The sequence below is a fragment of the Cibotium barometz genome, chromosome 38, assembly GCF_041138505.1.
Source record: "Cibotium barometz isolate CiBa-2024 chromosome 38, ASM4113850v1, whole genome shotgun sequence".
Classification (NCBI taxonomy): domain Eukaryota; kingdom Viridiplantae; phylum Streptophyta; class Polypodiopsida; order Cyatheales; family Cibotiaceae; genus Cibotium; species Cibotium barometz.
Window position 1 is genome coordinate 21,591,410 of NC_141083.1, and position 27,697 is coordinate 21,619,106.

The 27,697-nt window shown below is 43.5% G+C and overlaps 1 protein-coding gene across 1 annotated transcript in view; it reads left to right on the forward strand.

Moving 5' to 3' along the window:
• The first annotated feature begins 15,579 nt into the window (after positions 1-15,579).
• LOC147616472 (uncharacterized) overlaps positions 15,580-27,697 on the forward strand; it is an 87,673-nt gene continuing 75,555 nt past the window's right edge. The window contains exon 1 of the mRNA XM_086777540.1: positions 15,580-15,947. The gene's annotated coding sequence lies outside the window, so the exon portion shown is untranslated. The remainder of the gene's footprint in view (positions 15,948-27,697) is intronic.

Here is a 27,697-nt window from a genome sequence, read left to right on the forward strand (position 1 = left end):
CCATTTTTCCCAACATTTCTCGGTGACAATGCTCACTCCTTCCCCCCCATCCAGGATTGTAGTGACCTAGAGGTCCTTGAAGGTTATTGGCAATGCAACATTGAGTTCATCGCCTTCAAAATATTGTCTGAGTTTATTGACTCAAACTCCAGTGTTCTTGGGGAGTTCCATGAGTTCATCTTCCTCAGTCTCATTAGAGCTATCTAGCTCCACGAATTCTTGCATGCCTACATCGAGGCGTCCCTCTATCCAATCTTTTAAATCCTTCCATAAGCTTGGGCTACCTTGAAGCAAGGTGCCAATGGGGATCTAGATCTGAGAAGAGAGGAAGAGAGACCCACAATGTCTCTAGGAGCAGAGGGTGTTCCTTGTGAAAGGTCACCTTGGCTTGTCCTCAAGATCTTATTCGTATAGGGTATTTGGATTGGGAACTCTGTGTTTGTTCTTCTGTGATGGTCATCCCCCAGGTTTTTGAGATATTCAGCTACCCGATTTCCCTGATGTGGGGGGTAGCTGTCGGTAATGGGTGTTGTTGCTTGTGTTGGCCTATTAGGGGGTGACTGCTCTGGGATCTCTCTATTGTATACCTTAGCCTCTTTAGTAGGTTGCATGTTGGAGACTGAGGGGCATGGCTCTAGGTAGGATGTTGGAGGCTCATCTTCTATCTGAGCTTAGCAGTCCCTAACCAATTCTTGGGCTACCAAGAGCCGTTCCTTTTCCTCCATTGGATTAGGGTATTCAGGTATCTTTTTAGGGAGCTAGTTAGTGTCAATTGGTTTCCTGGAATGGGTAGCTAAAGGTAGCAAATGTTCCTCTTCTAATGAAGAGGTTGATGCATGGGTGGTTGTGCCATCTTCCAAACCACTTTTAATTACTGCCCAGCTATCATCTTTGTTGATTTTCGTGGTTTTCTTTATGGAGCATCTAGTCACTCACGCTTGTTTCGGGACATTCTTTGAAGATAAAACCCTTGTGTGTCCCTGGTTTTATGAGGTCGATGCCTCAGCTGTGCAGCGTGAGCTATGGCCCTCTATATGTTCTACAATCTGGTCACTGCGTTGAGAGGGATCGTATGGATAAATCTGTCTCTTACGCTCAGCAAGTTAATGCTGGTGCTGGGATTAGCTTCACGAGCTTTTCTTGTTGTCCTTGCTCTTAGCGGACAATCCTTATACATGTGGTCTAACCCACACCCAACGCATAAAGGGGTTAATGCAGAAGTGCCTACATAGGTACTTGTCATTCTTTTTTTATTGGACACTCAGCTACTCAATGAGGTCCTACGCAATGGTAACATTGCATGGGTGGTCGTTTAGCCATAGTATTCATGTCCTAGCCCCGTGGAATTGGGCAGCTAACTATACATGGAACATTTGGTTGCCCTCCATCACATAATGGATTAAAATCTGGGAGGGTAGATTGCTTGACTCCAAAGGCTCGTAAGTGGGACCTTTAGCAACTTCCCCCTCATCCCCTTCTTCAAAAAATTTCATCAGGGTTAGCTGACGAGGCAACGAGGGTTGAGGTGGGAGTACTGGGGGTGGTAAGGGCATCTATGGTACCCTAAGGATTCCTCTTTGGGCCACTATCTAGCTTGGTTGAGGTACATTGTGAAGCACATGTGCTGGCAAGGCCAATGGTTGCCTTGGGTTTACTAGAAGGGCTTGAGGTAGGGCTTGGGCTTGAGCAGCCCTCTGTTGATAGTAGTTTGAGATCTCATGATTGCCCCATCTTTGGTAGTATGTGCAATAGAGAGTGGGACACTCCATGCTAGTATGATTAGCTCAACAAATCGAGAACCACACTATCTCCCTCTTAAGGTAGCTGGGGTTGACCACCGACCTTGGCGGTTCCAATGTTGGGTCATCTGCTGCATTAATGCAGCATCTTCGCGACCTGTTATCCCGAGGTGAACTCCTTGCTTTTTCCCTCAGATGTGGTGCTGGTGGTTTTGATGAGGCTTCAGATGTACCCTCGTGGAGTTCTTGGGAATGCATTCCCTTGAAGTTAGCCTCGAAGTCCATCGCACTCCTACAACATTGCTCAGAGGAGGTATGGGCCAAAGCATACAAAGAATTGTGTAGGGGAACATCATCTAGGCCTTTAAGAAATCTCCCAATTAGCCTTTCATTAGAGAACTTGTCTCTAGCACTACAACAGGAGTGGAGATATCTTACCCTGTTGTAACTATTCAACATGACTCCATCTAGTTCCTTGATGAGAATATCCAACCTTGAAGGCCTATTTCAAGGCTTCAAAGGTAGCCTTATCTTCTATTTCCAAAGACATAAACCATTGGCCGGCTTTGCCATCTAGGGTGAGGCCAAAGGCACTCACCTTGACTCAATCATCCACGTGGCTGAAGGCTTCACAAATTTGATTAAATATCTCTAAGTGTGGTATGGGGTCTCCAATCCCATCAAACTTAGTGATTAGTTTAGAGATGTTAGTAGCGGGTTTGTTCTGCTCTTGTCTGGGTCCTTGTACTGGGTGGTTGAGCTAGTGATGTTGGCAACTACCCCCTCCCTATTTCCATGGCTATCATTAATATTTCAAGGGTTATCCCTGCCATGGCTAAAGTAGGTGCTGATTGGAGAACTATAGGTGGAGGAGCTAGGCCAGGTGGATAGTAGACCATAAGGGGTCCTTGTCTCATGGGAGGATTGGGTTGTGCCTCATACGACCTGATATGGTACACTAGATATTCTCTCCAAGGTGGGTAGTGTTGGTATATTGGTGCCCCAGGCTAATATGACGGGGCCAGGTAGGCCCTTTCTCTTTGTTGATAGGATGTCTTAGGTCCTTAGAGAGCATGTTCTGGTCCGGGGTTTAGTATTGTTCTTTAGGCTCGATATGAATTGGTCACCCCTGAGGTGCGCATGGCCCTCCAGAATATTGGATGAGTTTGGGTTTGATTACTTTCACTTTGCCTTATTTCTGCTCTAGGATCTAGAGGCGGTGTCGCCTCTCTTTTCTTATTGGTTTTCCATACCTCTCTCTTTGGGATGTGGCTCATCTTGAATGTACGTTTCCCATGATAAAATTCCAGAGCCTTGAAGCAAGGCTTCTTTGTGCATGGGTAGGGGAGGTAGGGTCTTGCGCTAGGACATTTGGTCTATCCATACACTGAGCCTCTAGTCCTCCTTTATCTAGGTCAAAAGTAACTTGTCCTATGTTGAGATGATCTTCACTCTCACTAGTGTTGTTACAGACTAGCACCGTTTGGCTCCAAGCTGTGTTGACCGATGGTTCTGACCTTATGAGTGAGGGAGTGTTAGGAGAGTTTATATTGTCAAATAGAGGGTTTCTTTACACCAATTTTCCCAATCAGGAGCATGAATGTGTGGAATAGTAGTGTTGGACCCCCCTGTGAACAGTCACTTTTGTGTGTGTGTGTGTGTGTGTGCGTGCGTGTGTGCGTGCGTGCGTGTGTGTGTGTGTGTGTCAGAATGGTATGACTGTAGGCTTTCAAGATGGTACAAGTGTATGCTTTGTTGAGGACACGAGTGTATGCTTTAGAAAGAACGGTTGTGGCAGAGATGACACAAGCATATGCTTCCCATAAGACACAGATGTGGCTATAGGAACAGACGTGCACTTGTGAAAGATGAAGGAACGAGCATATGCTCTAGAAGATACGGGCGTGGCAAAGTTAACACAGGCATGGTAGAGCAGATGGCATGGGCATACGCTTGCTGTGGTAGGGAAGATGAAATGGGTGTGGCAAAACAAAGCGTACAGGCATGGTAAAATTGCCCAAAGAAGGAACGGGAGTGCGCTTCAGATGGTATGGGCATACGCTTCAGATGGTATGGCCGTACGCTTCAAGTTTACCGAGATTTTTAATGGTGCATGTGCTGACAACCACCTACAAAGATTCCCTAGCAGTGCAATTGTACCCCTTATTTAATGCACTTTATGATCAGTTAATGTAGATTATTCCCTTTTAAATGCCCTCTGCCAAATTAAATGCTACATATATCAAAATATTACACTAGAGAAAGGAACGGCATGGCAAAGTTGCATGGCCATGGCATTGAGAAGGGTACAGGTGTACGCTTCTCAGAAACCCTTCTAGAGTGAAAATTTCACCTACTCTCCCCCTTATATTTTAGCAAATTCAGGTGTTTCCCAAATGTTTTTTTGAGTTATTGTTTTTATGGGAGGCTTAAGCTAGTCTCTAGCTACCTAATGATACCTAGAATGCCTAAGGAAACCTAATTAATTGACATTAATTAGATGATTAAACTATTTATGCAAACTTAACAAATGTTGAACAAAAATCAGAAATCACATGAATCTCAAGAGCAAAATCAAGAATCTACTTGTGTCTCCTGCATCCAATGAAGACTTTGACGCTCCAATGCTCCATTGATCTTATAGCTCCGTAAACAAAATCAACAAACAAGCAAAAAGCTTATACAACATGCAACAATCGGTGGATTTGCACTCCAACTTAGCCATGTGAAGACTCTAGCAAATGAAGTGTATGGAGAACCCTAAGCTAAATGCTTATCCTCGACAGCGAACGCCAAAGATGTTAACCTAAACATACTACCTTATACGAGAGAGAGAGAGAGAGAGAGAGAGAGAGAGAGAGAGAGAGAGAGAGAGAGAGGAGAAGAAGAAGAAGAAGAAGAAGAAACCATGCAAGGGTTGATTTAGAGAATAGCATTTAGCAAACCCTAATGAGGGTTAACTTGCCTATGTAAGGACGCTAGAGGCTTACTCCACCACCACTTGTGTCACCCAAGTGGAGATTCACAAGCTAGGTGAAGAGCAAAGAAGAAGGTAGCTATGGAAAGCTCTACCGCCACTCAATGCCAATGTGCATACAAGAGGGATCTTGATAGAAAGACGAGAGAAGGCAGAGGAGAAGAGAAGCTAAATTAACACCATCCCCTCCATGCATACACAACAATCAAGTCAGCGATCATTCCCAACACTAGCATGCAACCATAAGCGAGACAAAGAGAGAGAGAGAGAGAAAGAGAGAGCAAGACTCAATTGAGACAAGTGGGATTGTCCCATTTCATATTCCATAAAATGACTTATATACATGAGTTCACTTTTTACAATGGCCAGCTGCCCATTTACAATTAGGGGCCCAAAATTGGCTTTTTAGCTCTATGTACATCTAGCTCATTCCTACAACCGGCATTACACAAGCTATAAGCTTGGTCATCCCATAAATCTTTTATCAACAAGTGCTTTGCACAATTACAACAGGATAAGTTATAATAAGTGTGACCACGCTTGAAAAATGATGTTAACCAGAGTGGTTAACAATTATATAGGTAAAGCATCATCCTTCTTGTATCGAATAAGAAGTGATTTTATCTTAATAAGAATTCAATTAAGAAAGGGTTTTCTAATATTTTTGTCTCATAAAGAGATCTTGAATAAGGATGTGAGTAAAGCCCTATAAAAAGCCCAACCTAAACCCTTTTTAAGAGATGAAGAGAAGCTCAATGAGTGGTAGAGGATTGGATTGAATCCATGAATGAGTATTTTGATATAACAAGATTCAATGATAGAAGCAAGTATACCCTTGGCTGTCTGAAAATCACAAGAAATGCCCAAGTTAGTTGGAAAAATCACTGTTAGATCAACCACCACTGGAACCAGGATCCATTATCCTAAGATCCATGAAAGGGTACCTTCACCAAAACTCTTGACCTCTAGGATTTCAGGAGAACAAAATGAATGATTTTTTACATTTATCCCAAGAAGGGAAACCCTGCAAGGATAGCACAAAGCTTTTGCTAAACTCCCCCAGTTTACTTATGTTCTCCATGGATTCTTTCCAAAAGCTAAATCCGCCCTTAAATAGCCTAGTTAGAAATGTGAAACAATCTTCCATCTCCAAATCCATGGTTATGCAAGAAAAATTTACAAAGTTGTTTCGATATAGAAGATACTCAAAAGGACACCACCCTCCCAATAAAAGATCCCTTATCTCACTTCCAGTACATCAATGGCTAAAATGGATTGTGAATCGAAGTAAGGACAAAGTCACGAATTGGGGACAATAAACTAGAGAAGAGGATTTTTTCTCAAGCATCCATCACAGAATGTTCCCCTTTAACTCTTAAATAATGCCTTTGTTGGTATTTTTTAGAAAACAAGTATTTTAAATGCCAACGATTCATGCATTGTATAAAGGGAAGATTTAATAAACCAAACTATGCACTTGCCATATAAATGGCTTTCATAGGATACAAAAACTATCGATCAAACCTTATATCCTTTGATTAGACAAGAATACACACATTGAAAGAATGATCCCAAAATGCTATGAAAAAAAGGGAAAAAATTGAAACTTTGGAAGCTCATAACCTTGAATATTCAAATAATGAAGTGGATGTCCAAGTTGTGATTATTTTATCGTACATTGAGAACACACCAAACTGAACATTGGCAATAAGGGAAAACCATCACCGACACAAAGAAACTGGGGAGAAGAAGTAAAGCTTTCAGTAACCACTAAGATTCTAGCAAGCTAAGCTTAACATAATGTTGATTCCTCCCTTCTTCTAGAAAACTATTAAGTGAAGGACCACTTATTATGGCTCCCAAAAGCACTCTCCCCACATTGAGTGGGTAAAGCACTCACCTCCTTTTATTATGGCTCCAAATTGTGTGGGTAGAGCTAGGTTTGCTTGTAGGTACCATTCGGGAAAGTCCAAAATCACATCGGGAAATTCCAAGAGCTTCCACTTGGTTGGCCCAAACCCCATTTTGGACCTAATCAACTCACCATGCCAATTCATGCAAACCAAGCCCTAATTTGGCACTACCCACACAATGACCATGCACTTACTCAATCTAAGGATTAAATATCTTGCATAAGGAACATTCACGCACAACCCATGGCTGAAGGAGCCACATCAGCATCAGCAACCCTATGCAGGGATCGTAGAAAGTGGCCTCTGAATCTCTCAGATCCATTCACTGAAATGTCACTCACCATTAGGACAATTCGTGCTCCCTAGATCCCGACATGCTTTGCGTCATCTGAGGAACCCTCATTCACACTCAAGTCAAAAGCCTCCTCAGAAACATCTTCAGGTACCGACAAAGTGTCATGACATGTTCCACTTACTTGAAGTAGCCCCTTACCTCAATGAGATTGGCCTCACAACCTTTCGCAACCAATCACCATGGGGCCTAGATCTCCCTCTCACACTGCACTACATTCAGCCCTAGCATAATACACACAATTCACGGGAGCTCGAGATGCCGGATGGATCACATCATCGGATCCCTCTCACCGAGAATCTTGTAATAAATTTTCGGCCAACTGATAAATTGGACCAAAGCCTTCACCATAGTGAACTCCAAATCTCTTGCAATAATAACTTACTGGACAAGGTACATTATATCCTTTGTCATGCCATTGGTAAATAGCCTCCACCCTATATGTGCCTCGCCGAGTCCATTCTCGGTTTATGCTACAGCATCTCACCAAAAACCAACAAGCCCTAGCTTCCTCTAAAGAAACATAAAAAATAAGAATCTTGCAACCCATCCATTTCTTTCCTAAGGCTATCCATTGAGGAACCCTCAACCACCCATATGCCATTGGCACCAGCCCAAACCGTAACCTCCACCTTCCCCCTTCCCCAATCCACTCAAGGAGATGAAGCTCCCCTTAACTCTACAAGTGAGAGAGCATAACATAACCTAGCCTCAAGCTAACATCAAGAGACCATAGCCTAAGCCTCAAGATAACATAGCCTTGGCCTCCCTTGAGTGTGCCCCATGCCCCTATTATATAGGAGGGCCCTCAAGTGACTCTTGACTCTCCATTTCCCATGTGTGACCCTTGGATGCCGGACCCTAACCTTAACCCTTAAGGTTAGTCCTAACCCATGCTCTACTAGAGCTTGCTCCCATGCTCCCATGCTCACAAGCCTAATGTGGGTTAGCCTCCTAGTATATGCACACATAACGTGCATATAACATACTTCCCCTCTCTCAAAACATTGCACTCTTGCAATGAAAAGAAGGAGAACTGCGCTGAACAATCTCAACCGACTCCCAAGTCGAATCCTTTATTTCCCTATCTTTTCATCTGTTGGCTTTCCGTGTTCTGGGAAAACCATTGGGATTCCAAAATTTTTTGACTGTTTGTATTCTAAATGCGTTCGGGGTAAATTAAAAATTTCAAAAAATTCATGAAAATTAGTGGAAAATTAGACAAAGGTTATTTTAAATTTTTGAAAAATGTGGGGTTGGTGTTTGGCATGTGGTGTGTCCATTCCGGCGCCCGTCCCCCCGAGAATGCGGAAAGCCAAAAGGTTTCAAGAAGAAATCTTTCAGAAAAATTTCAGAGAATTTTTATCTCAAATTTCATATTTTTGGCTTTTTCCCAAGCTTTTTTGGAAAGCTTTCAAAAGCTTTTGAATAAAAAAACCCCCCTTTTTTAAAAAAAACAAAATATTTAATTAAAGCTTTAAAGGTTAAGCTTTATTAAAAAAAATTATGGGGGGGTTCGAATTTCACCGGGCGGCTGCAGCGTAGCCCCCCCTGGCCTGCGCGAATTACAGTGAGAGTGAGAGGAGGTTGATTCTCCTCTCCATCTTCTCCACTCCATTCTCTCTCCACTCTCTCCTTCTCTGTTAGAGAGGAGGTTGATTAACTTTTTAATTAATCATAATTAAAAGTTAATTATGATTAAAAATTAATCAAATTATGCCAACTAAAAAGCGTTCGCACGAGCGAGAGAAAAATAGAAGAGAAATTCAGATTTGAGAGGCGAAGAGGGTCCCACGCACATGGGAGAGCATTTCATGCATCAACATGCTGCCCCTACTGTATTTCAGCAGAAAATCGATAGAAAAATGGATAGAATATCCGCGACGAAAAACTCACAAAAATGCAACATGTGTCTTCTTCATTGTTGTGAGAGAGTGTGTGTGTGAAGCGCTCAAGCTCTCTCTCCTCTCCCCAATGTGTTCATGGTACTAGGGCCTTTTTCATGCAAAGGAGCTAAGTGGCAAGCAAAGGAAGCAGTACACAGGTAAAAGCATCATCATCTCTTCCGCTTCTTATTTTGATATGACACCCCTTGGGTAGCTCTAAGAGCCACATGTCTGACAGAGACTATGATAAAGCATATATAGGATGCCAATACTCTAGCAATTGCATGGCAAAACATGGTAAAGATGATGTTCTAGACAAATAAAAAAGACAAGGAAGTTGTAGCTAAAACAAGATAGTGGAGAAGAAGAACATGTCCATCAATAAGTATGCATTAAAGATCAAGGGTATTGTTGAAACTCTTAGATATATTAATGTCTAAGTGGAAGATGATGACTAGGTAAAGGGGTAAAGGGTAGAGGTTACAGTCAAGGCCAAGGTGGTGGCCATTTTGGAAATCAGAATTAAGTCAAGAAGTCCAATGATTCGCAATAGCAGTAATTAACACACACAGGTGGAAGAGGCCAATATGAAGACAAGGGGAGGCACAGAGGCCAAGGTAATTAGCAAAGATAACAATTGGGATCGAGTTCAAAGGATTTCTTTTAGTGTGGCAAACTAGGTCACTTTGCAACAAAATGTTACAAGAAGCAGAGTGACATAAAAGGTGGAAAGTTATAGTAAAACAATTATACATCTTCAAGCAAGAAGGTTGAAGATATATGTGAGCATTTGTTTATTATGCAGTACATGTTGAATTCAATGAATGTATCCACAAACCGTGATGATGTATGGTATGTGGATTCAGGAGCCTCTAACCATATGACCTATCATGGTGAGTAGTTTATAGATGTTAGATTTCTAGAAAAACTATGTTATGTAGAGACGAGGGATGACATGACTCATCCTATTACTCACATTAGAATGTGCCATTGGTTGTGCATGATGGCAAGATGAGATGCTTGGTTGATATACTTCATATGCCTAACATAACAAAGATTTTGGTTCTATTTGAAGCAAATTATTAAGCAAGGTTTGTGAGTATGCTTTAACCCTAAGGGTTTCTATGTTGAGGACTTTAACAACAAATGTCGTTTGGTTGCAAAGGGCAAAGAGTGGCCAGAATGTTTACTTTGGATATAAGCATTCCCGAGGTGAAAGCTGCTATGTTTACACAAGGTATAGGTGCTGTGGCCCATATAGATATATGGCACAAGCATATTGGTCATGTGAATGAGCGCAACAACTGACATCTATACAGAATTTAGAAATTGTTGTAGGTTTGCTAAAGTTTAAGGTGGATGAAATGCATAAAGTATGAGCAAACAAAGAATGCATTTCCATATGATATGAATGTAAGTAAGAGGGCACTTGATGTGGTGCACCCATATGTATGGGGGCCAACAAAGATGGTATCAATGGGAGGATGTTGTTACTATATATCTTTCATCAATGACCACACAAGAAATGTGTGGGTCTATTTCATGAAAGAGAAATATGAAGTGTTTACTCACTTTCAAAATTTTAGAATTTTGGCTGAAAAGCAAACAAGTTTGCAAGTTAAGTGTCTAAGGTTAGATGGAGGGGGCGAGTACTTCTCTAATGAGCTCAGTGAGTACTTAAGAAAGCATCGAATTTAGAGGCAATTTACGTGTAGGTATACTCCATAAGCAAAATGATGTTGCTGAGAGGAAGAATAGGCACATCGCAGAGGTTGAGTGTGTAAGGGAAGATGCAAGGGGAGAGTACTTCTCCAATGAGTTCAGTGTGAGTACTTGAGAAAGCATGGACTTTAGAGGCGATTCACATACAAGTACACTATGCAACCAAATGATTTTATTGCTGAGAGGAAGAATATACACATTGTATAGGTTTCTCGAGCATTGATGGCTAAGAGGAGTATGCCTCCCACCACTATTGGGCTGAAGCGATTGCCAACAACAATTTACATTATGAACAAGACTCCACATTGGTAGTGTATGGTGTGACTCCATAGGAGAAGTATATTAGCAAAAATCCAAATTTATCATACTTGAAAGTGTTTAAATACATTGCATATGTACACATTCCTTATGAACTACGTAATAAGTTAAATCCAAAGGCTAAAACATGTGTGTTCATTGGTTAGTCCCTTGAGCAAAAGGAGTACATATGTTATAGCCCTATCATAGTGAGATGAGGGTGAGCAGTGATGTTGTCTTTAATGAGATGAGCAGTTGGTATGTTGTTGTAAAAGACTCGATTGGTACTGATGCATAAGAGCAGGTGGTTGCACAGAATACAAATCAGCTAATCATAGTTATTGAGTGGACCGAGAGAGTCCTCTAGTAGAGGTTCTATTTGATAGACCATGGAGTGGCACGCTATGTTAGAAAATCAGTCATGTAGGTTTAGCAAGTGCACACATAAAGGTAAAGAGAAGGTTAATGAGTCAATTGGTATGCACGACATTTAAGCACGACATTCATATGCTGATGGAGAGTCTAGTGGCTCAAAGCAGAGCCTTAATGAGAAGTTTGGGATTCCAGCTATCAGGACACCTGGTACGAGAAAGGCTAAGGCAACCGCAAGGACAGATCTAGGACCACGTAGGTCAAATAGGGTTAAAAACCCTATTCAGAGATTGACGTATGATGGTTATGTAGCTCACCATTATGCATATATGGCAAAGGCTATGCAGGAGGTTGACCCCTATTATTTTGAGGATGCTGTTGGGCATATACACTGGCAAAAAGCCATGGATGAAGGAATGGTTGCATTGGATACAAATAAGATAAAAGAATTGATGCATTTTCTTGAGGATAAAAAGGCTATTAGATGTAAGTGGGTCTACAAAGTGAAGCACAACTTAAATGGAAGCATTAGCAAGACCAAGGCAAGATTGGTTGTTGCCAAAGGGTTATGCTCATACCTACGACATTGATTATGAGGAGACATTTAGCCCCATTGCCAAGATGGCAATTGTGAGAGCTGTTATTATAGTGGCTGCATCAAAAGTTTGAGTTTTGTATCAGATGGATGTAAAGAATGCATTCTTGCATAGTGAGTTGCAAGAAGAAGTATATTTAGACTAGCCACCTGGTTATAAGAATTTGAGTCACCCAAACTATGTGTCCAGGCTACGTAAGGCATTATATGGCTTGAAGTAGCCATCGAGAGCATATCATGATCAGATTGTATAGTATCTTATCACAATTGGGTTTCATACGGTAGTTACCGATCATTCACTTTATGTGCGAAAGAGTGATAAGGGGATTGTGGTCATCACCATATATGTGGACAACTTGATTGTTGGGGGTGACAATGAAGAGGATGTTGAGAATGTAAAGGGTCTCCTCAAGAAGAAGTTTTACATAAAGTATTTGGACGAGCTGAGATACTTTCTTGGCATTGAGGTCATCAGGATGCCTAAAAGCATATGGCTATCACAACGACAATATGCATTGGACATGTTGTCCAAATATAGTATGGGTTTGGCTGTAAGCCCATTTCTGTACCGTTGGATCAGAATGGCGAGCTGAGTACAAACATAAGTGAAATTATAAAGAATGCCACTATGTACATGAAGATAGTGGATAACTTGATCACCGTGATAATCACCAGGTTTGACATGAACTACATAGTTGGGTTGGAGAATGCCACTATGTACAGGAAGATAGTGGGCAACTTGATCTACATGATAATCACCAAGTTAGACATGAACTGTATAGTTTGGTTGGAGAGCCAATTTATTTAGGTTCCTTGAAAGTTACATTTGGATGGTGTGAGGCACACACTATGGTACGTGAGGTCCACAGTGGATTATGGCCACTTCTATTAGAGTTGCAGTTATATGGATACACTAATGCTGATTGGACTAGTAGCACTTGGACATAAGATCTACTAGCGGGAGTCGCACTTGGATAGCGTGAAACACACACTATGCTATGTGAGGTCCACAATGGATTATGGCCTCTTCTATGAGGTTGGTATACACTTACAGGTGTATGGATACAGTAATGTTGATGATTGGGCTCGTAGCATATGGGATGGAAGATCTATTAGTGGGTTTATGTTTTTATGAGGGAGTGGTGTTGTTACATGGAGCAAGAAGCAGCCCCAACAATACCTTGTCGAGTATAGAGGTAAGAGTACAGGGGTGCTGAGGGATGGTAGCATGTAAGGTAGCTTGGTCACATAAGCTACTTGGAGATTTGGGGGGACTGCATGTGGACATGCAAGTTATCAACTATCGTTTGACAACCTTAGTAGCGTACATCTAGCTAGGAACCCAATGTTTCATGTGTAGAATAATAGAGGTCCATGGTCACTTCATCAGAGAGAAGGTCTTGTGGGGCGGGAGATGTTGATCTCGTGTACATCAACACATAGGAGAAGGTAGCTGATATTTTCACCAAGGCCTTGGGAGCAGAGAAGCTTCATAAATTTTGCACTATGCTTAGAGCCTTAGAGATGGAACTGAACTTGAGGAGGAGTGTTGAGAAGTCGAGCTCAACACGAGTTGATATTCATGACGTGCCTGGGTGATCGTTCCACCTTTACACCACTAGCATGTTCGATAGCTAACATGATGGATCTTTTCCAGTGATTCTACAACTGCACTACCCATACTAGTCCAACTAAGTTATGGCACATTTATCTTGCTAGTTCACCTACTTTTAGTGTTTTCACATTATGGACCGCTTATACATAGTACTCTAGTTATGTTGGTTTTCACTTATCTTTTGTAAACCTCTTTTGAGAGCAACAAGTAAGAAGATTTCAGCCTTCCATCTAGGTGTGTCTTCTCCATTGTTGTGAGAGTGTGTTTGTGGTTGCAAGTGCTTAAGATCTCTCTCCTCCCCCAATCTTCAAAAATTTCGAGTGCCACATCCTCTGGTAACAACAAGAGATCATGAGCAGGATGAATATATCCAAGAAGAGCACCAAAAACTTAGCCACTCCCAATAATTGCTATTTAAGCCCCCCCCAGATAAGAACACCTAGCTCAAAGCTAAGCTTAAGAGAGCAAAATATGAAATCCATCGGCTTTAGAATGAGGGTGTGACCACCAAAGCTACCTAAGAGGAGCTAGTTCAATGAAAATCTTGGCTCTAATAACTTAAAGCACCTTTTAGCCCCAAATCACAAGACTTCTATCGCTATATAAGTAGAGGACACTTTTAACACAATTAGTAGATAGACTTACATAGACTCTTTGACTTCGTCAAATTCCTTGACATAGCTTGAGCATGTTTTAGCTCCAAATCACAAGACATTTATCACTATAAAAGTAGAGGACACTTCTAACACAATTAGTTGATAGACTTACATACACTCTTTGACTTGTTGACTTGGCCAAATTCCTTGACATAACTTGAGCCTCTAAAGAACTTAGCAATGTTGATTAGGAATAGTCAAGTGGAACACCAAATTGGAAGGCTAACTCCATCAATTACGAGAAGGTTCCTTTTCACTCTTGTCAAGGATCCCAAACATGTTGACTAGCAAGTCCATGTACAATTGTGTTAGGCTACAGGCCTTGGAAGACACAAAGTTGCACCTAAAAATGTGTCTTGGCTAATGTGAGTTGAAAAAAGGAAACAAGAAAAACATAGAGAAAGTAAAGGTTATATGGAAGTAGGTGAGGCTTATGTGTAAAAATCTCCTTATCCATAATTTATTTAATGACTTTGTGTTTGTATGCCAATTTCTATGCATACTTATGGACTTTACTTCATTTTGCACCCTATTGTATTAAGTCCACAATCTTCTTCTTCTTTATTTTGTTTCAAGTTTATTTCTCTATTATGTATCCAATTATGTTTTTGCACGTTTTCATGTTTTGTAAGCTGGGAGCTTGCAAAGAAGAAGCTATCCATTATGGTTATGCAACGAAGAAAGGCTAAAAGTGATATATTACATAGATGTGTGGCTTGGATAAAATTTTTAAACATACTGTAAGTTTGGTTCCAAAAGGGTGTAGTTGTTGTGTGGCTTGGATAAAAAATGCATGGTAGAAACCAAGTGGAAAAAGTTATGTTGTATATTGACCATCCTTATGTGTGGGGTGCTCTAGTAGCATGAAAGGACCATGCAACTTGGACACTCTTATTACATATTACACAAATTGAAGCTCTTCTATTGTCAAGCCGCATCTCATGCTCTAGTGGGATTAAATGACAATGAAGAGAATTAACTCTCTAGTAGTGTGCAAAGAGGTGTTGCATGATAAAAAATTCGCACTCTCATCCCAATCTCCTTTGTGTACATATTACTCTCTCTTCTACGGGCATGCCAATCTCATTCATATACATCGAGGCTTTGGACATCAATGGTTCACATGCTATAGAGTAGCTCTCGAGCAAGGGGGTGTGCACGTGCAACAGGGAGGGATGGGATTTTGTTAATGGGAGAATGTGCATACGCATAGATAAAAGCACTTAAGTTACATGGAGGGTGGTTCACAAGGCTACAATTGTGAATCCTCCCTAGCGTGTGAACGTGTACTTAGCAAGGGGGGAGAGAGAGATTCGTTTTATTTGTTTGGAGGTGGGTTCCAACTTTCAAAGAGGGGTGGGGACACAAGTCTCAGCAATTTGGGCCGCCGGACACAAGTGAACTGTATATGGGAATAATGGGTAGCCCTCTTTGCCGCTTCCTCATTAAGTTTCCTCGCTCTGCATTTGGTGAGAGCGTTTCCTCTCCTTTTCTCATCTGCCTCGCCTCCCAAAAAAAAAGAAAAAAAGAAAAACAACAAATCAACGCAACAGGCCAAGTGAGCGTCTGCGAATCGCCGATACTCGCCTTCTTCAACAGAACTGACTCTGTTTCTTGTTCGACTCAAGCTCGGTTGAAGCTGATCGTACCCTAACATTCCACAGGAGGAGATTGCTCCCTCCATCAAAGCTTCGCTTCACTTCTCAGGCAGAAAGAACAGGGAGCATCTTTTACACAGAACCTACTGGCATGATGCGTTGAGCCATGGCGAACTTGCCACCCTTTAGGGTTTCTGCCCTCCTCCGCCAGTCTCTGTTCACCGGGTATGGCCTTCTTTCTCTCACTCCGCTTTCATGTATTTTAGGCATTTTCTTGCTGAGTATTGGAGGTTCTCTGTTGCAAATTTTGCCTGCCTCTTGCCTTTTGATGTGTATTTTAGGCCTTGGCATGCCTCTTTTAGCGAGAAAAAGATTTAACAATCCTTTGTATCAGGATAGGTTGCTGGCCTCCTGCCTCTTGACCATGTAGTTTAGGATGTGCCTTTGTTACGATGCTTCCTTAAGTATTAAAGAATACAAACACAGAGCATTCAATTGAGAGGACAAAGAAATCTGGTGCAGGATTTCTGTCATATCAAAGCTCACATAAACCTAAACACTCCAACATGAAATCACTTTAAACCTGTGCATTAGCAGTCGGCCATGGTCATGCAGAAGGTTATACCAATTGATCATTCTGCTTGGTTACATGTGGGATGAATGTGGCAGGTTGCAATGTGTGCATTATTATTCTACCGATTGTTGCGATGTATGCAATCTTTATTTAGTTGATTCTTGTGATGCTGCAAGGGTTTTCCTCATTTGCTTCTGCCTCAAGAGGCTTCAATAAACAGGAGGAGATATCCAAGTTGCACCAAGAGGCTATGCTTTGTGCAGGCTGGAAAACTTCCCAACTAATGCTGATTTGTCATCATTTTATGCCTAGTGGCTGGCTGGAAGTCAGAACTATTAGGTGGCAGGGATGAGTGATTGACATTTCTCATTCATACTAGAGACATGCAGTCTGCAGTGCTACAATGCCCATAGGATAAGGCGATAGTGTTAGGCTCTACAGACTACGATATAGAAGAGAGGTCTAATCTCAAAGCAAATATACAGTCTACTTGAAGCAAGCATGTAGCACACTTTTGTTATCATATCAAGTACCTTATGTGAGTGCCTCTGTTCTTGTAGATGAGTCTCTCACTCTGGGTCAGGTAGTACAAGCAGGTGCTAGTTCCTTTCTGCACTAGCACTGATCAGCAGCTCTTAAGTTTGTTGTGTGCATGAGGGTAGTGAATCTTTTAACACACTTGTTAGAGGTCACGAGCTAAAACATTCGTGAACATTTGTGAAGTCGTAATGGTCAGCTTAGAAATATTGATGTACAAGGATGCTTACAACTTTTGACAGTTTAACACTCTAGGAGATGTTCAAGCAGGAGTAGTTGTAGACACTGTCTAGCTTGTGTACTGAAGCACCTTGGCTGAACTGCCCAGCCTGGAAACTAGGTAAAAGGTAGAGCAAAGGAGCCATGATTGCTGAATTTTCCGGATTGTGCTGCAAAATGTATGTTGAGAGAGGAGAGCTGGAGTATCGGAGCATGCATGGAAAATGCCCCAGAACTGCCTTTATAATATGGCTGGCAGGCTGCATGGTCTTATAATAGTTTGTAGCAAGCTCTAACCACTTGAGAAAAGGTTCCACCCCCTAAGCGGGAATGGAAAACCTCTATACATGCGCAGAGATGATGAATAATGATCATGTAAATGTGCAATGGATGTCAACCATGAAGGGATGTCGTGGTTGACATGTGTCATGTGCATCCTCTACATTTTTCGGACGCACTGCCACAAGCTCTCTGTGGTTAGCAGGGTGAGTTCTGTAATGTTGTGTGCATTCTCTACTGGGCCGCTCCATGCCATATGTCTAGCATGGTGAGGGCTGTAGGCTACTAGGCATTAAGCTACCAGATCTATCCGAAAGAGGGCAGGGGAAAACTTTAAATAGGCAGACAACTTGCTGCATAACCTATCGTAAGTATATTGGCATTCGGTTGCGTTTGCCTCTTGCTTTGCCATTTGGTCCATGGAGAATTTGCATTATGGAGACGGGAGTTTTTTTACATGCCGTTTCAAGATTCTGTTGCTCCTTTCTCTTCGATATTTTCTTCTTCTCCCATCTCTTCTACCCCTGAGACATTATGATCTGAACTATGCTGTTCTTTACCATGTTGCAAGCACGCAACAGCAATGGGAGGCCTTATTTCAGGAGTAACATTCTCGTCTTGAGGAAGAGGCTCCTCAAAATTTTTAAGGAATGGTGGCTATTTTAAGTATCATGAGATGGAATTAAAAAAACCTGACCTTACATTTATCAGTCAGTTCCAGCCAGTTCACACTGTTGAGGTGAGCAGAAAACTTGTTTTTAATGCTCAGGCGGATGAAGTAGTAGTCAGGTAGATGAAGGGAGGGAGGTCAGACCATGGTTTCGTGGAGATGGTTAAGCTAGAATGTCTGATGAAAGAGGGCTTGTGCTTTGAATGCCATGATATGGGAATTCAAAGCATGCATCTGATGACACATCTCATGACTACCACTCACTTTCAGCTAGGTGATCAGAGGAGTTGTCAACACTTTCCAGAGGTGTAGGTAGGGCGATGTTGGATGGATGAGATGAAGGCAGGTGGTCTGTGCCATAAGCAGGCTACAAATTGTGGCCGGTTTGGGCTGTCCCAAGGACATATCTCATGTGCAGGTTGGGTTGGCCATGCGACATGGATGGACAAAGTGTGGCCTAGGAGGTAGCTTGTGGGTTGTGGCTAGCGGCGGCACCTTGCAACGTATCTAGTAAATCATCTGCACTGGGAAGCAGATACTTATTCTTTATCGTAACTTTGTTCAAACTTTTTATAATTCACGAACATCTGCCAACTCCTGTCTTTCAGGGAGATTTACTTTTGCAAATCTATCCCATCTTGAGATGTTCCAACAATTGCCAGGGAATCTCATATTCTTCTAACTGGCTTACCCTGGAAGGTGCAATACTCACAAGTTGAGGCCTTGGAATCAAGTCAATCTTATGATCTACCGACCGACTGGATGGAAGACCATGAGGCAATTCCGCAGGGAAAACATCAACGAAATCTGCTGGCATGTGCACACACATGGACATTGCGGATCCCTGATTAGCAACAGATAAACAATAGGATTTGGGCAGTAGCAGCCTCTAACAGACACCGGAAGGCAGCTTTGTGGGCCAGGATCAGGTCGGCCAGGCATTGCAGGAGGTTTACCTTAGGTCGGCAGTTTTTATGGGTTTTTGTGTCTTTTGAGCTGGCCGACAGCAGTTGGCCAGATAGCATGGCTGCCAAGGGCCTATAAAAAGGCACAACATTGTTCATTATTAGTCATCTGACTCCTCACTTCAGGGCAGGTCAATAGATAGGACTTTTGGGGTTGCTAAAGGCAATCTGAATATTGTACCTTTTTGTACTGTAGAAATTGTAACATGCGGAAGCTTAAACACAGGATTATTCTTTAGATAATGAATATTCAGCATCTTGGTTCCTGACAATTGCACAATGTAGCGGAAGTAAGAGTGCGAGAGAGAGAGAGAGAGAGAGAGAGAGAGAGAGAGAGAGAGAGAGAATCACAATAAAGACGTACACCCGATCGGGTCCCAAATACCCTCTGTATGGCCCCCACCAAGGATGGTGTATCTGCCTTATTGAATGATGAGAAAAAGACTCAAATCTATACGCACAACCTGGCTGTAAATCTGCAGCGTGAGATACTTGACTCTTGACCTTCAAGTTCACCTTTTCTTGGGGATTCCCTTGGCTGTCTTGGCCCTTGAATACCTTCAGCACTTTGTGAATAATGAGATGAATAAAGCCTTGGGCTAATCCATGCTTATATGCTAATCCGTGATGCTAGTCGGTTTGCTCTAGGAGGGGTCGGCATGCAGGGATAATTCCCACAACTTGTTTACCACACCATATATAATGGGCGCCTTTCACATGTTGGCTGCCCTTGCTCTGCTGGTGCTGGCCATGCTGTGGAGGCTGGCTGACTGGCTTAAAAGGCCTTTTGGGGCTGGCCGTGGCGTCCCAAGAGTGGGATGCATGTGACATTCCCTTCTGCTTAACTTGATGGAAGCCACAAAGCCTCCAAATAGCCTGTCAATAATGCTGGGTTATCTTCAAAGAAGTGCTTGTCAAGCCACACTGCTTCATGTGTCCCTCGGTCTTGAAACTTCGTGAGGAATGTCTGAACATGGCATTTTGTCCTGCCCTTAAAAGGGGATTTATCTGGATTATTTTGGATTTATTAGATTTTATCCATTTTTTGTGTCTTGCTGCTGGCCGACTGCCCTTTCACTGGCTGACCAGCAGCCCCCTTGACTATATATAGCATTTGCCTCACCATTCAGCACATGTACCACTTCATAGACATATCCAATAACACATCATCTATCTGGTGGTGGTGCTGCTGCCACACCAGCACATCTTCGTTGACAGCATATCTACAGCGTTTTTCCTTCAGCAGCATACCTTGGGACAGCAGCCCATTCTTTGCTACATATCATCAGCGTTTTATCTTCAGATCATGGGACAGCAGCCCTCTCTGCTACACTTAAGCACATCAGTGTTTTATCTTCAGGTTACACTTCGGGACAGGAGCCCACTCTCTGCTACACAGTACAACACCTCAACGTTTTATCATCAGTACATATCTTGGGACAGCAGCCCACTCTCTGCTATAGCACACCATCGTATTTCTTCTACTGTTTACCATGGGACAACAGCCCTCTCTGCTCACCATCTCACCTCATCGGGACGGTAGTCCTCTCTGCTTATCTTCACCATCGACACCACTTGGGATGACAACCCTCTCTGCTGCTCACCATCACTCAGGTATTGTAGCACCCTTGTCACCAGAGCTCGCACCACCACCACTTGGGATGGCATCCTTCTCTGCTCCTCACCACCCCTCAGGTATCGCAGCACCCTTGTCACCAAAGCTTGCACCACTCAGGATTGCAGCCCTCTCTGCTCTTCATCACCACGCAGGTACCGCAACACTCTTGTCACTAGAGTCTGCATCCCTTCGGCTGCTCACCACCACCTCGGAGTGCCTCTGCATCCATCGACGTGAGCCTTCGAGACCGACCACCTCACGGAGTGCCTTTGCCTCACATCGACGTCACCGACCATGCTTTAGCCCCGACATCGACTTTGCTTTTGCACTGCTCTTGTACATATGTTCACTCACCATTATATATAGACTCACTCACTTATTTCATGCTGTGTTGTTTTGCTCTGATCTCTCGTACATCTGGTCTTTTCGTCCTTTTGCCTTCACATGCTATCAAAGCTATTGTGAGCAAAGGGATTGAAGACTTGGAGAGCACACAGCATGGATCGTCTATCCGCACTCTTGGAGGACCAATATTTCTCACGAGAAGTTGATTCTCCAAACTCTGATTTGGACCACATAGGGAATGGGACTTCGTACTTAGAGGAGAGCCCCGTTCATGATCTCACATTGGGAGATGATCAATCTATTTACATCAACTCACCTGCACTACCTTTGTTGTCACGATCGCCCTCTGTGACTTTTTCCCCCTTTGCTTCCACAGGGCAATACATTCCTTCTGCCAGTGTGTGTGGGACCTTGGCATCCTCCATCTTCTCTCATGGTCCCCTTTTTGGCCTGGGGGGGGGGGTGTTTGAAAATGGCATTTTGTCCAGCCCTAAAAAGGGGATTTATCTGGATTATTTTGGATTTATTGGATTTTATCCATTTTTTTGTGTCTTGCTGCTGGCCGATTGCCCTTTCATTGGCTAACCAGCAGCCCCCTTGACTATATATAGCATTTGCCTCACCATTCATCACTTGTACCACTTCATAGACATATCTGGTACCACATCATCTATCTGGTGTTGTTGCTACTGCTGGCGCCTACCCTACATCAGCACATCTTCGTTGACAACATATTTGCGGCGTTTTTCCTTCAGCAGGATACCTTGGGACAACAACCCATTCTCTAATACATATCATCAACGTTTTATCTTTAGCTCATGGAACAACAACCCTCTCTGCTACACTTCAACACATCAGTGTTTTATCTTCAGTTTTTTATTCGGGACAGTAGCCCACCCTTTGCTACATAGTACAACACCTCAATGTTTTATCATCAGTATATATCTTGGGACAGCAACTCACTCTCTGCTACAGCACACCATCGTATTTCTTCTACTGTTTACCATGGGACAATAGCCCTCTCTGCTCACCATCTCACCTCATCGGGATGGTGTCATGTGCACGCTAGGGGCAGGCAGATTGGCGAGCTAGAGTGTGATATGTTGTGGGCGGACATGTGCTTTTTAGTCCACTATTGATAGCATGTGCTTTTTGGGCGTTCCTTTCCTATTTATTGGGGGGAGGGGTATAAAATACTCGAATAATATACTTCAATATTGAGAAAGAGGGGGAGGGGGGCAGCCCGTTTGCGACCCTAGTGGTGGTGTACTATGCAGTGCTTCTCTTTTGCAGATTGTCTTGAGCAATGATGTATCTTTCAGTGATTATGTTTATTGTGGCTAGTTCATTTTAGTGTTCATGAGCGTATTGTTCATGAGACGGTGTCCAAGAACGTTCACACTTAGTTGGTGTAGTTTCAAACACCACATGACCATGCCATTTCTTGATATGCGATGGTTGGCTTTTCTACAAAGGTCGACTTTACATGTTGAAACAATTGTAGGCAACTCTTCTCCACAATGTCCATGATGCCATTACTGGTGGTCATAGGGGCATAAACTCGACTTTATTAGCCAAGAATGAGGCAAGACGTGTTCACTCATATGCAACAATGTTTAGTTTGTGAAAAAGTGAAAGCTCCTCGTGGGAAGAAGATAGGGTTGTTACAGCCTTTAGCCATTCCCGAAAGACCTTTTCAGGACATTTCGATGGATTTTGTGGCGAACTTGCCTTACAATTCGGATAAGCGTAATACGCAATGTTTGACAATTGTTGATTGTTTTAGCAAATTTGTTATGCTTATTCCTTGTAGGGCTAACATGATTGCTAAAGATGTTGCTATGTTGTTTATCGGGCATTAGTACCCCATAGGTGGCATACCCAAAACTATTGTGTCAAATCGATATGCCAAGTTTACCAGTCATTTCTTAAGGACATTATTTGATAACTTTGGGACTAAGTTGAATTTTTCTAGTGCATTCCGCTCACCAAATGAAGATTTACAATTGATTGGCATTCGACGTGCTAAAAGTGTTATGTTCACGACCAGTAAGGTAAGTAGGAACAATTTTTGCCTTTCCTTCAAGTTGTGTTGAATGAGTCGTTTTCTTAGGTATTGGCAGGACTCCATACAAGGCCGCATTTGGAAGACAGTTCTAATCTTTTCTGACCAAGACATCATCCTCGGTGCCTGAAGCTAACATGTTGACGAACTCTTACCAAGAGATTTTGGAGTCTCTGAAAGATAAATTGGCTAAAGCACAAGAGGCCTACACTCGACAGGCCAAGAGTGTAGGCCAACAAGAACAAAAGAGATGTGATCTTCTCATAAGAAGATTGGATATATCTCAGGATAATGAAGCAAAGGTTGAAACAGGTGGGCAAGCGTTGCCCAAAGTTGCCATTTCGAAGCTTTGGATCCTTTTCCATTCTAAAGAAGACCAATGAGGTTTCCATGAAGCTGAAGCTGCCTCTCAATTGGGCCAAGGTCAAAAGGAATAGATGTACGAGAGATCAGAGCAAAACAACACAGCATGAAATAGGTGAGTGAGTCTATATATAATGGTGAGTGAACATATGTACAAGAGCCCTCTGATGTGAGATGACTCTGAGTAGAAGAAGACCAGTGCAGAAGCAAAGACAATGTCAGAGCTAAAGCACGGTCGGTGACGAAGGCTCGCGTCGATGTGAGGCAAAGGCACTCCGTGAGGTGGTCGGTCTCGAAGGCTGGCGTCGGTGGATGTAGAGGCACTCTAAGGTGGTAGTGAGCAGCGGAAGGGATGCAGACTCTGGTGACAAGGGTGCTGCGGTACCTGAGTGGTGATGAAGAGCAGAGAGGGATGCTGTCCCGAGTGGTGGTGGTGCAAGCTCTCGTGACAAGGGTGCTGCAATACCTGAGTGATGGTGAGGAGCCGAGAGGGCTACCGTCCCGAGTGGTGTCGATGGTGAAGATAAGCAAAGAGGACTGCCGTCTGTCAAAACCCACAATCTCTTCGAGAGGGGAACCTGCAATACAGCCATGAAATGCAAGACAAAGCAAAAAACCCTAACCCTAGAAAGCAAATCAGAAGAAACATATTTGGGTGCAGGCATACTTGCCACCCAACCATGACAGCCATGAGCAAGGTTCACAATCTTGGCCGTCCCCACTGAGCCACGAGCTAGAGTGTCATGCCCTCGCGAGTGTCCTGCCATCGTGCTCCTCTGGTGTCTCGTACCACCAGGGCTTGTCTCCCCCAAGGACAATGACCGACTGCACGGTGGAGCTCTCCGCTCCACGCGCTTTGCACTCCTGTGCTCCATCTGTCGGCGTGTGCCCAATTGGTACCCCTCCCCCCATTGGATACAAAGTTCCAAGGGCTTGCTAGCCAGCTAATCCATGCAATGCATAATAAGAAGACATATTACCCAAACAAGTATTTGCCGGTGAAGTTTGTCGAAGCCGGACTCATCGAAGGAGTCAATACAACCAGCTCCGACCCCTTGTACACTTGGAGTCGTGTGAACACGAAAGTGTTGTTCCTAGACCACGCACGAACATGCGCTCTCGTACTAGAGCGTGGCTCGCACAACTTGCAGAGGAACGGGCTTGGTCCTCCCAAGTGTAGGCACACAAACTGGTGCTAACACTCTACAAGTACATGAACAGGTAATTGTAGAAGATGTGGTACACAACTTGGTACTCAATGTAGAAGAAGGTACGCAAACAGTACTCACCAATGAGACCGGTACAGTCAGCAGGTACAGTTCGGGTTTCATCAGGTACAACAGTGAGTACAGTTATGATTTCAGCAAGCACAGGTGGTACAGTTCTGATTTCAGCTAGTACAGCTGGTACAGTTAAGATTTCATCAAGTACGGTGGCTGGTACAGCAGGTGCAGCAGGTACTGCAGGTACAGAAGGTACAGTAGGTGCTGCAGGTACAGTAAGTTCTGCAGGTACTGCAGGTACAACAGGTTCTGCAGGTGCAGCAGGTACTGAAGGTACTGCAGGGAGCAGTCGACCAGCAGAAAACGGGAAGAGCACAAGGGAGAGATGGGCGCCAGCTTCTAGGAGAAGAAAAAGTGGAAAGAGGTGGAGAAGAATGGGGGAGAGGAGGTGGAGGGGTCCAAGCCCCTTGTGTCATGTGGCACAGCCCACCATAATTAATGGGGGGCACCTCTTTTAAGTGTCCACACAATTATGAGGCCATGTGTGGGTGCCCATAGTTTGGGTTGGCCACACTTTTATCCTTGGGCCCCAGGCACTAGGCCAGTGGCCGATGCCCAACTTTAATAAGTGTGAACTACTAAGGCTATAAAGCCTTTACAATAATAAACAAGTGTTAAATGAATACTTACCACTTGTTCACATGCCACAAACCATGTCAGAATATAGGGCATTCACACGGCTCACGGGTGGGCGTCCCTTGCCTATGAACTGGACATGTTATAGCAGGCATTCACACGAAAACAAGTCACGCGAAAACAGTTTCAAGCAGGTAGAGATGCATGCATATGCATTATGCAATTGAAATATCTCCCGTTCCTGGAACCTATAAATAGCAGTTCTTCCCGAGCATAGAATTGGCTCAGTGGGAAGCCTAAACTGGGATCCTTGACAGTGGGTTCCATGTCCTGGCCACACTACAGGTGACATGAGGCTTGGCCTTCCGTAGGTGACGTGAGTCGTGGCCTCAATACGGGCGACACGAAGCTCCCCGGCCTCCTGTACCTTGGTACGAAAATAGAGGAAGACCACTTGGGCGGCCAAATGGTGACAACGTCCAATGCTTGTTCCCATTCAGTACCGAATTCCACAAAATTTGTGTACTTGTGCTTCATTTCATCTAGTCTTGTACCAACAAATTCCATCCGTGTGGATTGGACATGGGACGGTTCCTTTCTTGCTCAAGGCATCGGCCACTGGGTGGCCTTGCCCGGAAGATACTCCATCATTCCACCAAATTGTTGGAAAATTTGGCTCCAGTTGTGTCGACGGTCACTCCAATTTGCACTTGGCATTGTCTGAAGCCAACACAAAGCTTGGTGATCTGTGCGAACCTCAAAGTCGTGCTGCCTGATGCCTGACAAATACCCACAAACAACCTAATGTCATATGCTATTTCTGGAATCTCCCAATTAAGGATTTCCACCACCTTTGCCGGGTCTAATCGGATGCCTTTTGCACTAATTATATATCCAAGGTAGTGAACCTCGTATAAATAAAATTTTGATTTCTTCTCGTTGACATAAAGCTCGTTGCTTTCAAGCAATTTCATCACTTTTTTGATGTCAATGTCATGTTGCTCTTCTAGAGCTAAAAAAATCAGTATGTCGTCCAAAAGATGAAGACACACTTTCCTATCAAGTCCATGAAAACCCGCATCATCATGTGGTTAAACGTAGCTGGGGCGTTTTTGACCACGAACTTGTTATGCCCGTTCAGTTCGAAATGTAGTTTTGGGGATGTCCCCGTTCACAATTCTTACTTGATGGTATCCATTTTTGAAAACACCTTTGCTCTATTCAGTCTCTCTAAGACATAATCAATCTGAGGCATAGGGAACTTGCTCTTTATTGTCAGCTTATTGAGCGCTCGATAATCTATGCAAAGCCGAGGGGATCCATTCTTCTTTTTCATGAAAAGAATCGGGGCTGCGAATGGAGACATACTAGTGCGTTTGAAACCAAATTGGAGCAGCTCGGAGTTGACGATCCATTCCGTCTCCATGGCCTTGCTCAGGCAATATGGAAACTTACTAGGGATTCGGAACTTGGGAGGAGCTCAATTTTATGGTCCTCCGGTCTAGATGGGGAAAGTTTGGGAGGCAAGTTGTCTCGAAGAAAGATCTTCTGGAACTGGTTATGTAGGGCTTTGTACTTCTCAGAAGCACTCGTCATTGTCTGGGTTGTTTGAATATAGATCACTGCACATGCATGCCTTTCCGGGCTCGTTATGCTTGTGCTAAATCCCTCGACTTTCTTATCTACTGAGATCAACAAAAAACAGGCTCGCCGAGCAACTTGTTCCGTGACCATGTCCTCTGTACTGCCGTTGTCAAAGAAGACGACGACTCTATGGCTCCCTATGTAGCCAAAAGTCGTGAGCAATTCGTTTCGTTCATACTTCGGGTCACGGTTGCCCTTCTGCTATGTTCGAGCTCTCGACTGACAGTGGTGCTAACCGAAGGTGTGGGGGTTGGAGGACTAGCTACAACCTAGGGGGGTCGGTGTGGGAGGCTGCCTCACTATGGGAGCTGTTGAGGCCGGTGTGGTAGTCTGAGTAGGCCTTAGAAGTGTGTCCTTTTGTACGACAAAAGAAACACTGCCCCTCCTCCTTATATTGTTCCTACTCTTGAGGATTGATCTTATCACTTGTCTTACTGGCCAGAGCCTTCTGGTCTGGAGTAAGGCGAGGTCCATTGTTCGAGTTCTTGTGTTACATGCGGAAGCTCTGGGAGTCTTCTTTCAGTCCTAAACACCATCTGGGAACATGCTGATGCGAAAACGCATGCAGAAGAGAGAGAGAGAGAGAGAGAGAGAGAGAGAGAGATACCTGAGAATTCAGTATAACATATAGTACAAAAAGATACAACAGTCTTGCTGTCATGTGCAGGTTTGCCCATGGACATATCCTGACGCTAGTCCAGAAGGGGCAGCCAAAAAAAGGTAAGAAACCAGAATTTAGGAGCATGCTGTTGTTTTGGCTAGTGTGGGCTTGGAGAAGAACAAGGATCCTGTCGGCTGTATCAGAAGATCTGTCGGCTGCAGGAGGGGCACAGGCCG